The sequence below is a fragment of the Nuphar pumila genome, chromosome 1 (genome assembly GCF_984573655.1).
Source record: "Nuphar pumila chromosome 1, dmNupPumi1.hap1.1, whole genome shotgun sequence".
NCBI lineage: Eukaryota > Viridiplantae > Streptophyta > Magnoliopsida > Nymphaeales > Nymphaeaceae > Nuphar > Nuphar pumila.
In genome coordinates, this window is record NC_143249.1 from 177,542,559 (window position 1) to 177,564,594 (window position 22,036).

The 22,036-nt window shown below is 35.8% G+C and overlaps 1 long non-coding RNA gene across 1 annotated transcript; it reads left to right on the forward strand.

Annotated features, from left to right (window-relative positions):
* Nucleotides 1-17,504: 17,504 nt before the first annotated feature.
* LOC149851411 (uncharacterized) lies at nt 17,505-20,058 on the forward strand. The gene is made up of 2 exons (XR_016433406.1): nt 17,505-17,973; nt 19,753-20,058. It is a non-coding gene; the product is annotated as an uncharacterized LOC149851411 (long non-coding RNA).
* The last annotated feature ends 1,978 nt before the right edge of the window (nt 20,059-22,036 follow it).

Below are 22,036 nucleotides of genomic sequence, written 5' to 3' on the forward strand. Positions count from 1 at the left end.
GGAATAAAATTTGATTGGATATCTGATAAAATCTGATTCATTGACATCCTCCAAATAATTAACTTTTGAAGTTTTAGAAAAGATATGCATGATTTGATTGGCATCTGTTGTAAAAGATAAAGAAAGATCCTTTGGTTCACTTTCAAAATAGTACAATGGCCTTTTTTCTAAATGTGAATGGTCTTCTTTTGCTTTACTTTTAGTAGCGATTTTTGTACACATCTAAATATAAAATTTAATATGAGAATGACAAAATAAATAAAAGTTCAGCTCAAATTTGAAAAAAGGGAAAACTTATGATTTCTATCTTCAAAGTTTATGGATCATAGATTCACTAATCATTTTTTTTTTTTAAAATAAGAATTATGGGGTTGGCCGATTTTATATTACAGAATAAAAAATTATGAAGGATCGCCATCAGGGGATAGCCAATCCTTATCTTTCCATATCAAATTATTACAAGAACGACGTAAGAAAAGAACAGAACCTATGGTCATCAAAAGCTTCTTAAACAGAACATCCTCATAAGCAAAAAGATTTGTCCAAGAAAACGTTGAATTTTAAGATCGACCCTTCATCGGCACCCCTCACCGTTTTGCACGCTAGCAGGTTGTATGTTCCCCCCGCGAACACGGGGCCGCGTGTTCGCGGGTCCGAATGAGTGCCACAGAAGTTATGTACGGAGGAATATCTTGGGATCCGCAATATTCCTTCGTACACACCCAAACTAACAAATGAGTGCCAACGTTGCACTCATTCGAACCCCGAACATGCGGCCCCGTGTTCCATGGGGAACATACACCACTCTCTCGTTTTGCACCACCGCTGGTTATTTGAAATCACGCAAATATGAATACCATGATGAAGGGACGACAACCTGTGCAGACACTCAACTTCAACAAAATTTGAGTTTAAAACTCTCAATCTAATAGACCTTTATATCTAAAGGTCCACTAAGTTATCTATCATTTGTATGTAATAAATAATATTATCAACATTCTTTTCATATTTAACAAGTAGAAATCTCAGTTCAGGTGGTGAGCCCACGGATAGATTGATGCCCTACTGTAATGGCCCACCCTGATGCTTGGGTCTTAAGCTGAACCACCTAGACAGGTGTGCAAAGCACTTGTGGCATATTATTTATATTTTTGGAAACAATTTCATGAGTATTTAGTTGGCCATATGCCTAATCAGAATGAATAAGATCTAAATGTTGTTATCTGAAGCAAAAAAAAAAAATTTTGTTAAGTACTTGAAAAAGTTACATGGGAAGCCTTGCTGATAAAGAAAATGCTTCTAGAGAGTTGGACTTGTGGGATAACATTCCCGATCTTCTTCCTTCCTCGCTACATGTTATTCTTGAATCTTCGAGATGCAACATACTTGCTGTATTTTTTTTAAAGAAAGCATACTTGCTATTAGTCACTGGAAGGAAGGTCTTCACAGTTCAATAACGACTATGTCCTCAATCGCTTGCTGGACTTTGATAGAATTCAATCTCTGTGGTCAGCCAAGTGCAATAATTTTATAGCATATAATCTGGCTAATCTTGGTTATTTTAGAACATGGATTTGGAAGGATAAACCACCAGAGTGGTTCCCTTGCCTTTAGATATGTAATCAAGGGTGTCAACAGGTCGGGTTTGACCCAGACCCGACCCGTATCAAACCCTATAGGGTCAGGGTTTGGTGATAAATAAGAAGACCCGATTAGAATTTGGGTTGGACTCGAAGGGTCCGATTAATACATGGAGACGAGTATGGTTTGTAAAATTTTATACCAGACCTAGGCCCGACCCGAGTTCCGATTAAGATATGCAATTTTTTAATGTAAAAATGATAAAAAAATATTATTTTACTGGGATAGGTATGGGTCTGGTTTATGTAGTCCTTATAGGATTCGAGTATGGTTTCTCTTATGGTAGGTCCGATTAGACCCAGGTCTGGACCCCGTACCATAATCTCAAATCTGGTTTGAGTTTGGTTTCATTGGGTCTGAACCAAACACGACCCATTGACATCCCTATATGTAATCTATTGTTTCTTTTTTTGTACTGGTAGGGTTCTGCTTAACCTCAACTTGATTATCCAACCGAAAGGAAAAAAGGACATCAAGTGTTTAGATTCAAGTGAATTTGAGAGAATGAGAATGAGAATTCAAATTACCTACCTACTAGGAATCTCATCTTAGAATCCATTTTAAGGTATGGTAGTTAGAAACTTGGAATTCTCATGCCACTACAAAGATGATGGTCAACCGTGATGACTCTTTTTCACCCAAAAAAAAATATTGTCGCTATTGATTAAGCAATAACAGCGAGATTTTTGTTTCCATTATTAGCTTCATCAATAGCGGCGAGCCAAGAATCTTACCTCTATTATTCTACTACAACTATAAATCTTGTCACTATTAGCTTTATTAATAATGGTGAGCAGGAATGCTTTGCCCTTAGACACATCTCATTGTTAAAGACATACGTATAACGACAAAATTCTTTGGCCGTTAGATATTGCCATTAAAATACTTTAATAGTTATATATATAACAATGAGATCTTGCTCTCATCGTTATAGGGTTTTCACTCTATAACAGTGACATAACTATTACCGTTATAGACTGACGTTAGTGTTGTTAAGAATGTGCCTCAAGGCTCAAAAAGCATGTCTCGCCTTGAGATGAGGGCCTATCTCACCATTTTTGTTCTTTAACGACAATATCTAACGTCGAGATATGGCTCTCACTGTTATAGGGTTTTACTCTCACTACATGGATGATGGTCAATAGTTGTGACTCATTAACAACGATACAAAAAGTTGCCGCTATTGTTGAAGTTGAATTGCCGCAATAATGGTGATTTTATATATTGTCGTTATAGATATATCTATAACATTGACTTTATATATCACTATTAAAGATATGTCTCTAACGGTGATTAATAAATGTCGTATAAATTGTCTTTAATGGCGACATATGTGGTTGTTAAATCTTGTCGTTAAAGCACTTTCGATGACAATATTTAGCGGCCATTAAATGCCGCCGTTATTTATTAATAACGATGACATTATGACATCACCATTATAGGGTTTTACTCTATAACGATGACCTTATACATCATCGTTATAGATATATCATTAACAATGGCATATGCCATCGTTAAATATATATACAAGGATTAGGGTCAATAGCGGTGACGCTTTAACGATGACATTCATGTCACTGTTATAAATTACTCCATATCATCATTATTGGGACTATAATTAAGGCCTAACAAACCCTTCTGAATTCTTTTTGCTCTCTCTCTCCTGCCTTTCTTCTCCCTGCTCGGCTGAAGCCGCTAGACCCCGATCTCCCTCCTACCTACTTGACCGATGCCGCCGAGCCTCGACCCCCCTCTCGAAGGTCTCTCTCTCTCTTCATCCTCCTTATTCTCTTTCTTCTTCTTATTCTTCTTCTTTTTTTCCACTCATTGCCGCCTCTGTCAAACCCAACCTGGGTTGGGTTTGGCTGTGTGGGAGGAGGGTGCATCTGCAAAACTACAGAGTTTCGTGGTAGGTGCCCTATAAATATTGGCCCTAGATCTATAAGAGGCCAAGATGCTCTCTAGCATGTCACGGCGATAAGAAATCATTTTTTGGTGATGACTTCTACGTATTCTTCGGTGATCTACCACCTCTAATATGTATTTTCCCTTTTCGATTCGTCAGCTTACCTTCATTGGCTTACATCTCGTTCTCAATTTTTGATCTTCGAGTGCATTTTTATCCTATTTGATCATTGTTTCTTCGTATTATTTTGTAGTTTTGCTTGTGATTCATGGTGAAATTTGAAGATTAGGGTTAGGGTTTTAGGAGAACATCCGATGGAACCATTCCTCTTATGTCACTCCACCGAGCGATGCCACACTTGCCAAGAGGCACTTCTAAGATACTCCATTCCTCAGTTAAAGCAAGAAGTAGACTCAGTGTAGTTGCTCGATATTGGCAAGGACTAAGATTAATTGATTTGTTGACAGACTAACCAGAAAGGGAAGAAGAACAATGGAGATAACCAAGCAAAGGGCCATGATGAAAATAGTGAATAGACTACTCAATTCTTGTTATAAATTTTCTTTTTTTCTCTAAAAAGAGGTAGGTTTTAAGGTTTAGAGTGATTTCTGTAGTAGTGGACAAAGAAAAGAAGATTTGGCTTTCTCATGTCGTAGGAGTGGGAGATAGAGTAGAAAAATAGTCAGAGATATTTCTTATTATATGGAATAACTAAATGATGTTATGTTTGTTTATAGAGATAGATCTATGGTACAAAAGTGGAGAAGGGAGAGTACATGTAATTGAGGAAATTGAGGGAACAATTTTGTGGCTTTCTCTTGTTGTGGGAAACACTCTAGTTTTGATTCTTGATTTTTGAGTGAGTTGTCATCGTCATAGTCATAACACAAGATTCTAATGTAGAGAAGGGATTATATGAAAATTGAGTTTTTCATAATTTCATGATACTATTGCAATATGAGTACAATAAAGCACTTTTTTGTAATTTTTATCTTTTTCGTATTTTTTTTTATTTATGTTGATGTTTCCATATATGTTTTTGAAAAACAATATATTTTGATTAAGGTTGTTGTTCTTTCCAATTGTGTGTTTTTTTAGTGAAGTTTATTGTATTTCAATACCAATCGATCTTTTATTCTACTATATTTATCCCTTTATGGTTGTGATGCATCCTTTCTTTGAGTTTCTTATTCATGTTAGATGCTTCACAAAGTGTCCTTATTAGTGGCCTTGGATGCATCAATATATGTTCACCATGTCACCCTCACATAATCCCAAACAGATATAAAAAAAATTTACTTATTGCAAGGAAAAAGAAAAAAACAATAATTTTGTGATCAATACATTATTGTATGACTCAATGTTATATGTTTGGCTTTTTTTCATTAATAAGATTATATTAGTTAAATCATTATGCTTTCTAATAAGTCAATCTGAAGTCATTATTGGATAACACACAGACATGAGAACAAAAAATGGAAAAGTGAATGGTATGCTTTTAGTGATTTATTGTGCACATACCACTTAATTATAATTATGGTTAAACTCATTTACGTGCACACACCACTTAGTTGTGCATATCTAGGGCTGTTATGGTTACTTATATTGATTGAATAAAAAAATATGCACATACCACTTAGTTATAGATATCTAGGGTTGTTATGGTTGCCTATATTGATTAAATTGAAAAATGTGCACACACCACTTAGTTGTTGATATCTAGGGTTGTTGCGTGCTTGCCTATGAGTTTAGATGTGATTTGCTATGAAGGTTAAACAAATGCAAAACTTAATCCTAAGTATCCAAATAATAAGGCAAAAGGCCTAAGTATATTATAAAAATGCTATGCTAATGAAAATGGTTAAAAGACCCTGGGTAACTACCAAATTTTAAAAAAAGCAAGGAGATCCTACAAGTGCAGGACATATTATTTAGAAATATGAAGTGTGTGTGTATATATATAAACTGTGTAGCCAGACTGAGCTTGAGGTAGGTAGGAGTGGAGATAAGAAGTGTGTGTTATAGGTACCCTTAAGCACAAATCACTGAGTCTCGTGCTCTATTGTGTGAACATGATAATGTAAATATTATGCTGCATTTTTATCATGTTAGGCACGCAACACGAATGCCACACATTTATACTTGTTATGCATCATGTGCACGTGATTCATCATGATAATGTGTTTTGATTAGCTTGTGAGGAATGCATGAGTTTGTTTATGATGCAATGTTACTATGTTGACGGGAATGCTTCCACTCTTGATTTTAGTTAGAAACTTAAAATATAACTCAAATTTAGGTGCCTTCTTTCCTTTGAAAATACTATAAATACTTATATTTATCCTAGCTTCTATAAAAAATCTATTTATTATTCTAGAACAAAAGCATCACAAAGATGTTTATGTTGAAAATAATGAACTCAAGTTTGTCTTATGAACATAGATATAATCACACTTGACAAATTTGTCTAAGTTTTGGTGTTTTAAGATGATAATTTTCATGGACCCAATTTGATTTTTGGTATCTTTACTTTGAAGAGAGAACTCATTATCTGTAATGTTAAATCTTGATTTAACGTGAGAGGAAGGAAAGAACCATAATATCACACACACACACACACACACACACATAAGTGTGAACAATATTCTAGTGTGGTTTGGCAAGGTTGTGCCTATATCCACGAATAACTCTCTCTCTTTCTCTCTTAACTTAACTATTTTTCAGAGAGATCGAGGAGACTTCTTTATATAGTAATTGATTACAAGTTGTAGTAGGTTTAACAACATGGTTGAATGTTTCAAAGTAATCAATTCCTTCTTGTTGACTGTATTCTTTGGCCACAAGATGAACAATGGACCTATCATCATTCCTTTTTATTTTATATATCTATTTGCATCCTACCTAGTTTTAAGAAGTAGGTACCAGAGTCTAGGACTCATTTCTAACCAAGGCATTATATTCCTCTTAAATAACCATTTCCCACTTTTCTTCTAGGTTAGCTTCAATATAAGACTCAACTTTTGACTCTTGAACTAACTCACTTACCATGGCAAGACTTAAGGGATACTTAGTGGTTAAGAATAATTTAGGTTTTAATATTTTATCTTGAGACCTCATAACCATATAATGTGTTCTAACTAGGTTGTTGTGACATTTTAGGAGTAGGGTAGACATGTTGAATAGGATTGTGAGACTCAATTATGTCAAGGTTGGTACTAACTTCTGACATATGATCAGAGAAATGCCTTGTGTCTATATTAGGGTTGTTTGGTACAGGTGAAGGTGGGATATTAAAAATAGGACTTGTTATATCCGAATTTTGACTTTGGTTAGGAGTTGGATCACGTAAAATAACAATTGAATTGGGTTGCATATATTGCTATGTATGATTGTTTTCTTGGCTCCGCAACCAACTAGAAACTTTTTTTAAATGTGACAGAGTTATTAGAACCAGTATATAAAAAACTAGACTCATCAAATATCACATGCCTAGAAATATATACTTTATTGAGGATACGATCAAGGCATAAATATCATTTATAATTACTTCCATAACCAATAAAAATACATGCTCTGGTTTTGAGATCTAATTTTGAGGTATTGTAAGAAATAAAATGAGGATAACAAGTGGAGCCAAAAAATCTTAGAAAAGAATAGTCAGGTACATGTTTCAAGAGTAATTAGTATGGTTACTTGCTACTAAAATTTGGACTAGGTAGTTTATTTATGAGATGAACAACAATACAAAAATCATTAACCTAAAACTTGGTGCTCACAAAGGCATGAAATAACATACTTAACTCAGTTTCCACAACATGTCTATGCTTTATTTCAACAACTTTACTTTGTTGAGGATTGTGGGGGCAATCGACCCATCTTTTAATCTCATGGCAGTTTAAGAACCTTAAAAATCCTTGGCTCATAAACTCACCACCTCCATCACTGTGAAATATTTTTATTTGAAAACCAATTTACTTCTCCACAATATTTTTTAAAGTTTCAAAACAACTTAAAGTGTTAGACTTCATAAGTAAAGAAAAAATTCAAGAAAAACGTAAGTAGTCATCAACAATCAACAAAAAGTATTTGTGTCCCTCTTTAGACATAATAGGTGCAGGATCCTACAAATCCGCATGCATAATTTCTAGAGGATATGAGGCAATATTTTAGATAAATTAAATGGCAATTTATGAGTCTTTTTAATCACACAACTAGAACATAAACTAGATAACTACAACTTATTCAAATGAAATAAAGAACTGGATGAACTAAGTATATATATAACATCTTAACTAAGATGTCCAAGTCTCCAGTGCCAAATTTCAGATGACATATGCATATGCATAAAAGACGTCTCTATTGATCTTCTTAATTCTCCATTATCTTTGTCCTAAACATAAAGTCTTCCTTTACTGTGTCCCTTTGCTAGTGTAGTCATGTTCTTTGGATCCTTAACATAAAAATATGTGGGGTGAAATTCAAGTATGCAGTTATTATCTTGTGTAAACCGAGCAACCGACAAAAGTTTTTTCTTATTTGAGAAACAACTAGAATATTATCAGAATAAAAGATTTATCATTAGATTGGAGCTTGATTTTACCTATAGTGGTAATAAGAAGATTAACACCATTACCCACCATAACAATTTCAATACTGTGATATTCAACTTTTTCTACTACACCTTCCTCATCAATTGTCATATGATGCGTAGCTCTTGTATCTATGTATGAATTGGTATTCTCTGTTGAAGAAGAGTTCAAGAAAACAGTTAAAGCCTTGAGAATATCCCAACATTGCCTTGCATAATGATTTCTACAACCACAAAACTGACAAATCACCTCTTGTTGGTTAGAGTTTTCTGTTTTGTTGCCTCTACCTTGTAAATTTTCTATAAAAAATCTACGACCACCAAATTTTTTTAAATTTATGCCTTTACCTTTGTCTCTATTCTTCCTCCTTTGAATTGTCTGGCTTGACCTTGACCATGACATTTGCCTTGTTGAGCAAAGAAGGCAGTGGCAATGGAATCAACTGACAATCTTTGATTTATTAACTGAATCCTCTTTTCTTGGTTGAGTAACATATTATAAAAATTATAAAATGTAGGAACACCATTGAGAGTTGTAATAGTAGTAATAAAACTTTCATATGAGATAAATCATTAAGAGTATGATAAACCAGATCTTCATTTGAGACAACTTCATTTACAACACTAAGAGAATCAATAAGAAATTTAACATGATTTAATTAATATGATATAGACATATCTCTTTTTTGAACATCTTTGAGATTTTTTTCAACTGCATAATTTTAAGACTAGAGTGGGAAGCATAAGAGTTTTTCAGAGCAACGTGGGCTTCTCTAGCACAGGTGATCCTGATAATTTGACTGTGCATAATTTTAGTCAGAGTTGCCTTAATTCAACTTAGGGTCAACTGATCAGATTTTTTTCAAACTGCATATTCAGGATTTGAATGAATGAACTTTACCCTCTTTAGCCATATTTAAATATTGATTTAGAGCAAGACAAGATCTATCAATATATTTAATCAAATCTTGACTATACAATATAGATTTGATTTACAAATAGTTGTTATGGTCAAGTTTTATAGAAAAAAAACTAGAAAAGGCATTTCATTGGATTACTGAATTGGGAACTAAGGAAGCAGACATTGATGCAAATGCAGAGGACGAACTCATATTTGCAGTTCCAAATTGAACTCCAAAGGTAAAATGACTTACCCAAGATGGTGACCTGCTTCTTTTGCTTATGCACCTGAAGGTAATACAACAACCTAGACGTTCTCAATAACTTTGCTCTGATACCATGTTAAATCTTGATTTAATGTGAGAGGAGGGGGAAGGACCATAATCATACACACAAACAAAAGTAGGAACAAGATTTTAACATGGTTTGGCAAGGGTGTGCCTACCTCCACGAATAACTCTCTCTCTCTCTCTCTCTCTCTCTCTCTCTCTCTCTCTCTCTCTCTCTCACAACTCAACTCAACTCAACTATTTTTCGGAGAGAGAAGGCTTCTATATATAGTAATTAATTACAAGAGGTGACCCATTCATATTGGGATTCCTTAAACATGAAGACTTCTTAATATAAGATAAATATGTAATACAAGATGACTCATAAGAGTCTCTACCAACGTGTGGGAGGAGTTCTTGCATGACTAAACCTTCATGTTGATTATCCTGGACATACCCAATGTGTGGTTTAGATCTGGATCTTGATACACTAACATGTAACTGGATGGCTGAATTGAGGCATGAAGCTTTATGACTCTCGTCCTATGCTTAGGTTCAATTCTCCCTTAACTCTTTTTATTTGATGAGCAAGGAAGGAATATCCTCTTAGAAATTGAAGATTTAGACATAGCATACAACACCACTATTGATGATGATTGATTGTTTAATTTCTTGATGGATTTTTTTTAAAAATTTCCTTCTAAACCCTGTTTAGAAATATCAAATATGTTTGCAATTGCACTACCGGAAGGATCACCAGCATGGCCAGCGGGGTGGTTGCGAGGGTGCTGAGATGAAGGCACTGGATCAAACCAACTGGTGCATGGGTGTCTCCATAGCTTTCAGAGATGGGTCACGTAAGGCAGGGTGATCGTGCCCCCCCCCCCCCCCCCCCGCCCAGGGTTTTCCTCGCTTCGGCGAGGGCTCCTCATCATAAAAAACAAAAATCTTTTACAATTGCAGGTTCACAAAAGCAATAAAAAATTTTGTAAGAAACAAAAGTTGGGATCAGTACACCTGATCAAGTGTACATGGATCTAGATCAACTATGATCCTGGTTTCTCTTGGAATGGGGCCATTTTTGATGAATCATGGATCCAGAACCAAATCAAGATCCGGAATTGAAACAGGCCAAAGCAAGGAACAAGAACACGTAAACTTTGGATCCACTCGATTAGACTGGAACGCGGCCTACTACTTCGGATCTGGGAGGAACTAAGAGCTGGATCCAGATCCAGATCCAGTCCAAGTTCATGGACGCTTTGTGAACCCTAGTTAAAAGTTGTTGGGCATTGGATGACCATTTGGTCCAAGACGGCTGAAAATAAAAGGGCAATTAGAAAGGGGCCAAAAACTGATCCAATTCCAAGTCCAACCAGCCACCTTCTGGAAACCAAGAAAATCACACCATATCTTTGTATTGACCCACATTACAAAACCACTAAGTGAAGAAGCTTCCTAGAAGGAAGCAATTTTCTAGAAAACTCTTCTAATCCCAATGATACTAGAAGCTACAAGAACGTTATTTGTACTCGTTGGTACATTTGCACAACTTTTTAACTTTTAAAGTAAAAAAAATTGTTTTCCAAGAGAAAACTTCTAAGAAAAAAACTCGGCACGTTTTAGAAATATATAAAATAAACATGTAAAGATATTAAAGATTACAAAAAATCTCAATATATCACGATATATAGTGGAAACAGGTAAGACTTTGAGATGTCAGGATTTGTACAGTTTGTGAATATCTCGCAATAATATCATGAGATTTTCAAAATCTTTGCGATATCTTTTGAGATTTTAAAAAAGAAGCATGTTCACACACCAACCAATTTATCCCTAGTAGTAGGAACCTTCCAAGTTTTGGAAGTTTAAGTTGTAGTAAGGTTCAAAGTAAAGAGAAACGTGGATCGGGGCCGCATCAAAACACAGTCAATATCCTCCAGAAAAACTGGAGTTGGTCATGTTCCATGTGTCTCCAAACCATGTCCTTAAGAGCCCATAGCATTTGTTTTTTATGATGAAGAACCGGTGAGGAAAAACCCCAGGTGGGGGCCCACCCTTGAAAGGTACAGACACACTAAGTGTACCAGCGGGGTTTGATCCGGGGTCTTAAACTCAACACCTTCACAACCACCTCGCTAGGCCGTGGTCCATAAGAGCCCATAGTAAATGACTGCAAATGGAGTTTTGCCTAAACACCAAACCCTATACCTAAAGGACCTTTTTTTCTTTTTAAATAAGGAGGAGCCTCCTATCTTACCAAACCTAAACAAATAATAGCTTCATAGCTCAAGTATTTAGGGACTATGAGCTAAATCCGATGAAAACAGTGGGTCCTGGTTAGGGTCATGCTCCTAAGTTTAGACCAAAACCCCTGCATGCACATCCCTTCTTTTTTCCAAAATATCTCCATGTAAGTGGATCAGACTAGTGTTTGCAACAGTCTTATTTGACCCGGTTCCTTGAGAGGGCCTTATAGGTTGGGATCATAACAGGCGTGTGACATGACATCATGGCGACATTACCAAATGTTTATATATATATATATATATATATATATATATATATATATATATATATATATATATATATATATATATATATATATATATATATATATAGCTATGCCAGGCTCCAAAGGATGGGTCCAAGCCTGGGCCAATGGCCACCTTAGTCATACTTGGATTGGGTCAGTTTAAGGACCGTAAATCCACACACAGAGAGAAAAGTGTGCAATGTGATTGCACCTTATCTGCCTTCGGGTTGCGCGTCGCTCATCACGGCCATAGTATTTTTTTAATATTTACATCGAGAAATCGTCTACAGGATAAAAAACCTAGCCACGCTGGATCGGCTGGACGTACTTACGATCACTGTCTTGGTAGTGTACCCCTGAGGAGTTTGATAAGGTGAAAACATAAAGAAGACATGAAAATGAGGAGAAAATCTTCTCTCATGTATTGATTATCTTAATTCAACTGTTATATAGTACATCAGTTACGAAACAGGAGTGAAAAAATAGTTACAAACATACTACAGAGAGAAATTTAGATAGAAGATTGGCATGCTGATAACCATTTTCTCATATATCGCTAACCCCTGGATAGGCCTCCCTCATTAACACACTCCTCATATGTAGCTAAAGTATCTAACACCTTGATAACCAGATAAAGTTATCATTTTATCAATAATCATTTTATCACAACCCCTCAAGATAGAGTGTGTGGGTTTAACATGACAGTCTTGCTCTTGAGCCGTATAAACGGGCTTAGGCAAAGTTTCTTGATAAATATATCAATAATTTGTTGACAACCAGAGACGTATGTGGTGTTAATTTGGTCAGCTTAAACTTTTTCTATCATAATATGACAATCTATTTCAATGTGTTTTGTCACGAGATTGAATGCATTATGTAGCGCAACTTGATTATCACAACATAAAACCATAGGTTGAGTATGATCTATTCTGAAATCTTATAATAAGTATTTGATTCATGTGAGCTCACATGTTGCGAATGTCATTGATTGTATTCTGCCTCTTCTGATGATTTTGATATTGTTTGCTTTTTAGTCTTTCAAAAAATAAGATTGTACTTGATCATGCAAAAATACTTAGATGGTGATAGCATAAGTCAGGAGTTTCTTTCAGATATTTGAGTAGACGAAAAGCAGCCTGTAGATGTGGTTTATGAGGTTGATGCATGAATTAATTATGTGAGGTTGATGCATGAATTAATTATGTGAGGTTGATACATGAATTGATTATGTGTACCGGATAGATCTTCGAGCAAGTAATATATATATAAACCAAACGACGGTACTGGCTTGGATCTTTAAGCAACTTTCCACTGTCTGGAAAGAGTTTTAAATGTTGCTCCACAGGAAATTCAACAAACATGACTGCTAAGATATCAACTGCATATTTACGTTAAGAAATAAATATGCCTTTCTTGAATCGCTACTTCAATGCTCAAAAAGTACTTGGTACTAGAGATGGCAGTGGACCGGGGGAAAGCGGGGCCCGCCTCGCCCCGTTTGGACCGGGGATGAAGGGTATGAAACGGGGATGGAGGCGGGGGTGGAGGATAAAATCCATCCCCGTCGCGGAGGTGGGGCGGGGGTGGACGTGCACTTTTCCCCGCCCCACCCCCGTCCCCGCCACGATCCCCGCCTAATCCCCGCCCCGACCACTTTTCCCCGCAATATCCCCGCCCCGCCTCATCCCCGTTTGGACCGGGGATGAAGGGTATGAAACGGGGATGGAGGCGGGGGTGGAGGATAAAATCCATCCCCGCCGCGGAGGTGGAAACCTTGTCCTCCGCCCCGCCCCGCCCCGCCCCACTGCCATCCCTACTTGGTACCCCTAATCTTTGAGACAAAATTTATTGTTGACGAGTTATTTAAGGGCATTAATCTCTTGACATATGACCATTTTTCTTATGTTGAGAGAATAAAAAGTAATCTGATTTGGAATGGACAAATCAATCTTCCTTAGAAAAATTGGATAATTTAGAAAAATCAGTTTCTCAAAAATTGTTTGAGGCTATATACTGACTTGTTTAATAGGCAAACAAGTTCCTCTCCCTGTTGCAAAAATTCAAGTGACATCTTTATATAGTAAGCGATAAAATGGTATATTATCATACTCACCAAGCTTAGGCTTGCCCAATAAGTGACGCCCATGAGATTTGAACCTAGACAGGTGCCTAGCAGCCTATGCTCTATCCCACTATGCCAAACCCCTTTGGGCCACCGCCATAATATGACAGGCTTATCCTTAAATTTTTCTTAACATTAATGATGAGATGCCACCATTAATGTGTGTACCTTTTTATTTATTTGTGCCCAACACCAAGTATCAGAAATACCCTCTTATTCTGCAAACACCACCGAAATACCATCCCAGGCGAAAAGTTCAGCACAAGCACATGCATGACGCGTACTTAGAAAAAGAGGCCCATTTACGTACGAAAATTGGCCTATTTCTACGTACATGCATGGGTTGAAACGTATGCCCTCACGGGAAAATGATACTGTGGCTCACATTCTTTAATATGAAACGCATGGTTTCGCATGAAACTCCCTTTCTGTGGGCCCTTCTAACACAAATGCGCAGAAAATGTCTAACCCGCTCAAGAAAAATTATGCTTGGATAGAAAAGGAACAAAAATTACAAAAAAAAAAAACCTAACTTTTGACCTAGTTACACGCCTAGTTAACAAAGCAAATCTCAAAAGTTAGGTGTGTATTTGTAACATTTTATACGTTAGTCGTGTGCTTGGAAAATTTTCAAGACAAAAACAACAATCTCTCTCTCTCTCTCTCTCTCTCTCTCTCTCTCTCTCTCTCTCTCTCTCTATATATATATATATATATATATATATATATATATATATATATATATATATATATATATATATATATGCACACACATGGACTTTGTTGGGATAGTTCCTCTTATCATTTTATCAAAGCATAAGACTTGTCTTAAGGTGATTTACATCGGGTGTATATATATTATTTTCCATGTAAACTTTTCGGCCTTAATAGCTGACAATGTAAGAGATAGCATCATCTTAATAAGGAAATCAAGAAACTAGCATATCTTTCTTCAAAGAAGTTGAAGCTAATACCTAAAATTAGCCCACTGTGTTCTTGGAAGTGCATGGGTCATTCTAAAATGTCTATATCATATGCTTACTCCAATTGACTCTCATTTCATGTACTTTCATATCTATTCTTAATGGGAAACTAAAATATACAGTAACAGATGAAATTTTATGTCATTTTCAATGATTATTTCACAATATATTATCAGTGGTTCTCCTTTTTTGCGACTTGCATATTGACCTGACTTTGTGCATTAACATGACCTAGTTCATGAACTCAAAACATTTGTAAAAGCACGCTTAGTGGTGTAGCAAGTGAAAAGGACAACCACTAGGGCACTAACAGCACTTCAAGAATTGAAGTGAACAAAGATTGCAATTTATGCAGAGACGACCATCTTCCTGCATTATTTGGCATCAGAAAACATGAACAAATTCCATTCACTTGATCATTCTCAAACTTTTAAGATTGCATGAGTTCAAGAACTTGGTCTAGGCTCCACTATTTCCAAAACAAACCCTAAAATCTATGCCACAAATATCACGACTTCATCATTATATTTTCAAAGACTTATGGAATACCAAATGTAAACAGAATATTTACACTATCCAGCTTGAAAACGATGCTCTTTATCCGGATATGAACGTCATAAAAAAATTGCAATATTTTCTTTATCGCCATTGTATGTTGTAAATTTGCTACTATGTAGAAATTCAAAGTATTTTTTCTTTCAATTTTTTTTTTGCAGTATATTGTGTTTCAGGGTAACTGGAATACGTAAACCAACAAAATATGTAAACTGGTATGCACCGAGATTTTCATAAGTTTTTTTTTATTTTTACCATATGGATGTGATCTAGATGCTTGGTATTATAGAAACATACTCTTAGATTATCCGATTATGATGTATAAGAAAGATTTTTTAAGGCATGAAAATCAACAACTCAGAATTTTCACAAATATTCAAGTATATAGAATCACATTTCTTGATCTGATTATGATGATCCAATAGTCAATTTCAAGCAAATGGCTCATGATGAATGCATCTGCAGGTTTAGATTTGCAAAAAATCCTATGAAAATCTTGATTCATACTAGTTTGCATATTTTGCTGGTTTACATATTTCAGTTTCCCATGTGTTTCATAAATATATACATACTATAGAAAACTGGAATATGTAAACTAGAAAAACATATAAACTAGTATGAATTGAGATTTTCATAGGTTTTTTTTACAAATCTAACCCTGCAAATGCATTTGGAGTGGTCCATTTGCTTGGAAAAGACTATTTAATCATTGTAATCTGATCAAGAAATGTGATTTTGTATGCTTGAATATTTCCGAGGCATTGATTTTTAAGCCTTAAAAGATCCTTCTTATACATCGTAATTAGATGATCTAAGAGTCTATTTATATAAAATCAAGCACCTAGGTTGCATTCGTATAGTAAAATTTTAGAAAAAATAAAATAAAAAATATGAAAATCTCAATGCATACTAGTTTACATATATTCCAACCCTACATACCATAGTCACAAATATCGGTATCAACTTAGCCATTTCTCATGATTTATAGGTTTGATGATAAATCTTAATAAAATCTTGGGACTTAAAAAATATATAAAATAACAAAAATAAGTAAGAAAATATCATGTTTAGACAAAAAATACATAAATAGTAAAAAATAAGTACAAAATATAAAATATAAAAAATATGTTTTAAATGTAAAAAAAATGATAAAACTAATTGATAATATTGTGATAATATCTCAAGAATATAACAATAATATTGTGATAATATCACCAGAATATAGCAATATTCTTGTGATAATATGATGATATTTTACCTATAGTATTGTTTTGTGAATTTACAATAATAATATCACAATATTTTGAAAATATAGCTGAATATGTGACTATGATGCATACATGCATTTATTTATTTATGTAGATGTTTTCATAAGAGAACCAAAATTTTCAAAAAATATAGAGATTATCCCTCACCACATTTTTCCTGTCAATGAGATTCGTGACATTGCCTTATATCTCCCTTGCAACAGCTGCAAGCTTGCACCACCACCATCCATGTTGGTCACCACCACCATCCATTATTGAGCACTAATTTTAGAATAATCGTGCTTGGCATTCACCAAACCATGATAAAGTTCATGATCCCCAACAAGCCCTAGATCGTCCTCTTTCCAAACCGCATGTTTACACCCTCAAACTTTCTCTCACTAAATCTTTTCCTCAAGCCTTCTCTGATTCAATAACTTTTTTTTTTTTGAGAGAGAGGAGATTCAAGAACCTATTTTGGTCCATACTTCCACAACCAAAACCTTTATGACCAATCTCCTTTCAAGAAAACAATTTCTTGGAGGACACTTTTGTAAATTTCTTCCAAATCCAAGAGCATTACAGCAAATCTAAAGCTTAATCAGCACCTCATAAACTTTACGTGCCGTTTACGCTACTCGTTATGCTACGGTCGTTCTTGTAGAGAAAATTGGACCGTTGCCGTAGAACATTGACACATCGCAGCCGCCCCAAGTCAGACCTTTCTTTCATTTATATCTGTTATTTAATTGGTGCCCATTTTCTCTTCTCCCCCACTGGACTTCCATTCTCCTCTGATCTCTCTCTCGCTCTCTAGATCTAAATCTCATGGAGGAGTATTGCTTCCCTTCATCTGATCACAACCACATGTTTTTCTCAATCCCTTCTTCTTCATCTTCTGCCCCCCAACCACGACCACCTTCTTTCTCACACATGTTGAGCAGTTCTCATAATTTCACAACAGATCACCCGAATTCAGGTGGGTTTTTGGGGTTAAATCCAGAGGCACCCAATCAGTATTTGGATCACAGGACTTCACAGGGTGAACCCATCAATGAATCTGTGTCAGAGGACACTGATGTGAAGCCTGGGAAGAAAAAGGGTGAGAAAAAGGTGAAGAGACCAAGGTGTGCCTTTCAGACAAGAAGCCAAGTGGACATACTTGATGATGGTTATAGATGGAGGAAGTATGGGCAGAAGGCAGTGAAGAACAACAAGTATCCAAGGTATAATTTTTTATATATATTGTAAATTTCTCAAGGCAAAAAATATGTGTTGATCATAATCTTGAAGACCAACCCCACCATCATCTGATCCCACTAATATCATTATCATGATCTTACTTTTTTGGTTTTCTGTATCCTTTTGTATCTCTTCTTTTTTGGTATGTGGTGGTGTAGGTCATGTGTAGTTGGGTGAAGATCTATTGGGGTTTAGCTTTTTTGATAGGTATGGAAAAGAATGGTGGGTGGTGCAATTGCACTTTGTGTGTTCTTGGTTAATGATGGTTATGTTTGTTTCTCTTGAACTGATGACATTGGTTTTGGATGATTTTGATTATGTGACGAGATGTTATTTCCATGTCCTTTCTATACATGTTCTAATGATTTTGATGCATCACCGAATTGAGTGATACATTAGATGTTGGTGGCAATAGACACCATGTTCTTGGTGCAAGTCTAGCTTTCATCCCATGGAAAATATTCTCCTTTCCTAACACTGAAGGAGAAATGGGTACCAAATATTGGGAAGATGTTCTGTATTTTGGGGAAATGATTGAAATTTGTAAAATAAGGGCCGTGTCTCTATTTTGTATATGAAGTATTTGGGTATTTCTTTTGCATATGGAAAAGACTAGCTTGTGGCTGAATATTATTAATCATTCGGCTGAAAATGATTTGGGTACTCAAAGATTCATGTTAAGTACTCAAAGAGAGGATTAATGAGTTTGAATCATTGCACTGCTTGGAATTGAATGACAACAATTCTTTCAGATGTTACAATATTTGGAATAAACAGTCCGATACATATTGGAATTGAAAAATAATTATATGGTTACAGTGTTATTAGGCATCAAATACATGCCATAGAACTTTGGTGTCAAGTATAAGTCATAGGATTAGGTAATACACATCTTTAGATAGAAATGGACATCCTAGAGTTGATCTTGATTCTTGCATGAAAAAAAATTGGGGAGAACAATACAGCAGTATTAGTCTCTCTCTCTCTGTATTGTGAGTAAATGTGTTCTCTGTGAGAGGGCCGAGGAATCTGCGTTGCACCTATTCTGGGAATGTCATATCTTTAAGGTTACCTAGAATAAACCGGTCGTGTCCGTGCGTCAGGAGTCTTTCGCTGTAGACCTCTTGTGGGGACCCCAGCCAGTTCGTAGATGTAAAAGTTGGTGGATCATTTGGAGAACTTCGTTGCTCTCTTCCTGGTGGGCCGTTTGGATGTCTCGCAACAATGCTATTTTCAGGCAGACCCCGGTTAATTTCAACAAGTTAGTAAATTATATTTTGGCAGATGTATACGCATCGTTACGCATATGCCTTCCGGATCTTCAACGCCACTTGCCGCTAAGGCCTCCCCCGGATCCGGACTGATCGCCTCGGATTTTATCTGTATTTTGTGTCTATTTTTTGGCTTATGTGTTCTTTGTCTTGTTTGTCGGTTTCAACGGCTGTTAAACCTGTCGTAATGTTGATATCTTTTATTCGTCTCTCTCTCTCTCTCTCTCTCTGTGTGTGTGCTGCCTGATATTCACTATGCAAAGACTACTGTAGCTATCGTGCCTACATATATGCGTGTTTAAGTTTCTACTTGATTGTTATAGCTGGAGCAGTTAGGAAACATGCATCAAGAAGATGCTAACCAATTGCTTTTATGAAATACTAGCATCAACCATATAGAAACAAGAACACCTTAATTTTCTATTCTCTTGTTATCCAATGCTGAATTATTTTTTATCAATGATCCCAAAGTGGCTTTCTTTCTACTTGCAGAAGCTATTACCGTTGCACCCATCAGTCATGTAATGTCAAGAAACAAGTTCAGCGCTTGTCAAAGGATGAAGGGATTGTAGTTACAACTTATGAGGGGATCCACACACATCCAATTGAGAAGCCAACAGACAACTTTGATAGCATTTTAAGTCAAATGCAGATCTTTGCCAACTTCTAGATTCTGAAAGAAAACAGAATATATATATTGTTGAGAAAAACATTCTCAATTAGTTCTCAAAGACGCTATTAGAATTTTGTTAGTTGTGCATTAAGTGACATCTTGGAAAACAAACTGATCTGCTGTAATATTTGGTGGGAGGGAAGGTCTATATTGTGATGATTCTCAAATAATAATTAATTAGGAATAATCGATTTTTTCGTATTGGCCACGAGGGCTTTGTGCACCTAGATAGGTGGGTCAGCTTACGGGGTTTAAGTTAAAGGACATCAAGAGTTCGATACCCAGGGTGTGCATCCCTTCTTGCAAGGCCAAAGTATTAGCCTCTAACGTGGCAAGTCTCCTGTCCTGGTGCCGGTTTCTTCATGTAATAAAGCTGGGTTATTATTTACTTTATGTCACCAACAGGCCACTTGTCAATTCATGCAACATGAATACCATTTTTTTGTTTTTTTTATTTGGTCTATATGCATCAAAAATTAAATTCAATCAACCAGTTTCATACTTTATTTTCTAGTATATATATTCTTGGCCGGATGTTGGTTATAAGCATTTTTACATGAAGAATCGAGCGTTATCTTGTTAGGTATTTTAGATGGCATTGCATAACTTTTGATTAAATCTATAGACATTTGAACTATAGCCTTCATCATATTCATGAATTGTTGTTTTGGTATTGTATGCAACCATGGCTTATGCAAGATCTTATCCTGGTATTTACCCATTTTGGTTACAAGATGAGTTCATCTGAAAACTTACATGAACAATCGATCATTATCCAGCATATATGCTCAAGTATATATGTCAAATAATCCATGAGATAATTTTCTTGTTTTGGCTGTTGATGGGATGTCACAAGTTCGAAACCCATGTGTGCGGCATCCCTTGCCGTGAGGTCGAAGCTGGGTGTACTTCCCAGTAGGGCAGGGGGGACTTGGTCTTTAAAAAGAAAGTTTATTAGTGAAATTGCAAAAAACAAAAAAAAAAGAGCTAGCTTTTGTGCAGAATACCGAAAACAATGGTAAAAAATATTATAAAGCAAAAGATATGAGTAATTAAGTTGAAAGATAATAAAGAACTAGAGAAAATATTGGAATTCATGAAGGATTGCACATTATGATGTTCATATCTCATTCAAAGTAATAGTAATAACCTAACAAGGGCACCAATATGAAAAACTCTTATCATTTTTTTTTTTTTACTTTTATTCTGAAACTGGTGCGCTATGCTCTCTGATAAATGATGATGATGAACCACCCATCTTGAGATGGAAACTCTCCGCCATCAACATCCATTTGGGACTGATGAGGGCTTTAGTGGATCGGGTTTGTCTTGGGTACTTGACCCAACCCCGAACCAAGATATCCAGGTATGGGTATACAAATTTCCAAGCCAAATGTTACTGGGACTGATCCAAACCATACCCAAGTAACATGTGGATCGGGATTTCGGGATTGCATGCATGGGCTACCATTTTTGCTGGATATCCGGCCCTATCCAGCTGATCCAAGTGTTTTCTCATATATTTTAAGATCCACTAAATTATGTGAATCAGATTTGGAATTTAATTTTCTCGACCCAATCTAACCCAAACCAAACCTGAATCCAATGCTTGTTATTTGAGTGGATTTGGGGTGCAACCTCATGGGTCTGATACCCGAGCCATTTACAACCCTACACATGATCCTCCACTTGTGCTCAAGAACAATCAATGTTGTCCATGATCCGTCTTTGACGTTCTTAGCTAAATAAGAAGTTTAGCCATGAAAGTGCCATCGGGAGCTCCGATTGTTTGGTAGGAGCTGTTAGTGTACGTCACCTTGTGTTGGGACGTTACAAGATCAAATCCCACTAGTACGTTGTGTATAACTGGTGGGGGTCTGACTAACCCCAGCTTGCCTATCAGAAAGAAAAATGTTTATTTATGATATTACAAATATTTTACGAAGCATAGTCACAGATATATTTTATTCTTGGGTTTTTCTAGCAAGTAAAAATATCAGAATAAATTGAAAATTTTCGTTTTGTGAGAAGATATTGAAAAATTCTTGGTACATATAAGAGTCTAAGAAAAACAATTCCTACCCAATAAATATATTGGATTTG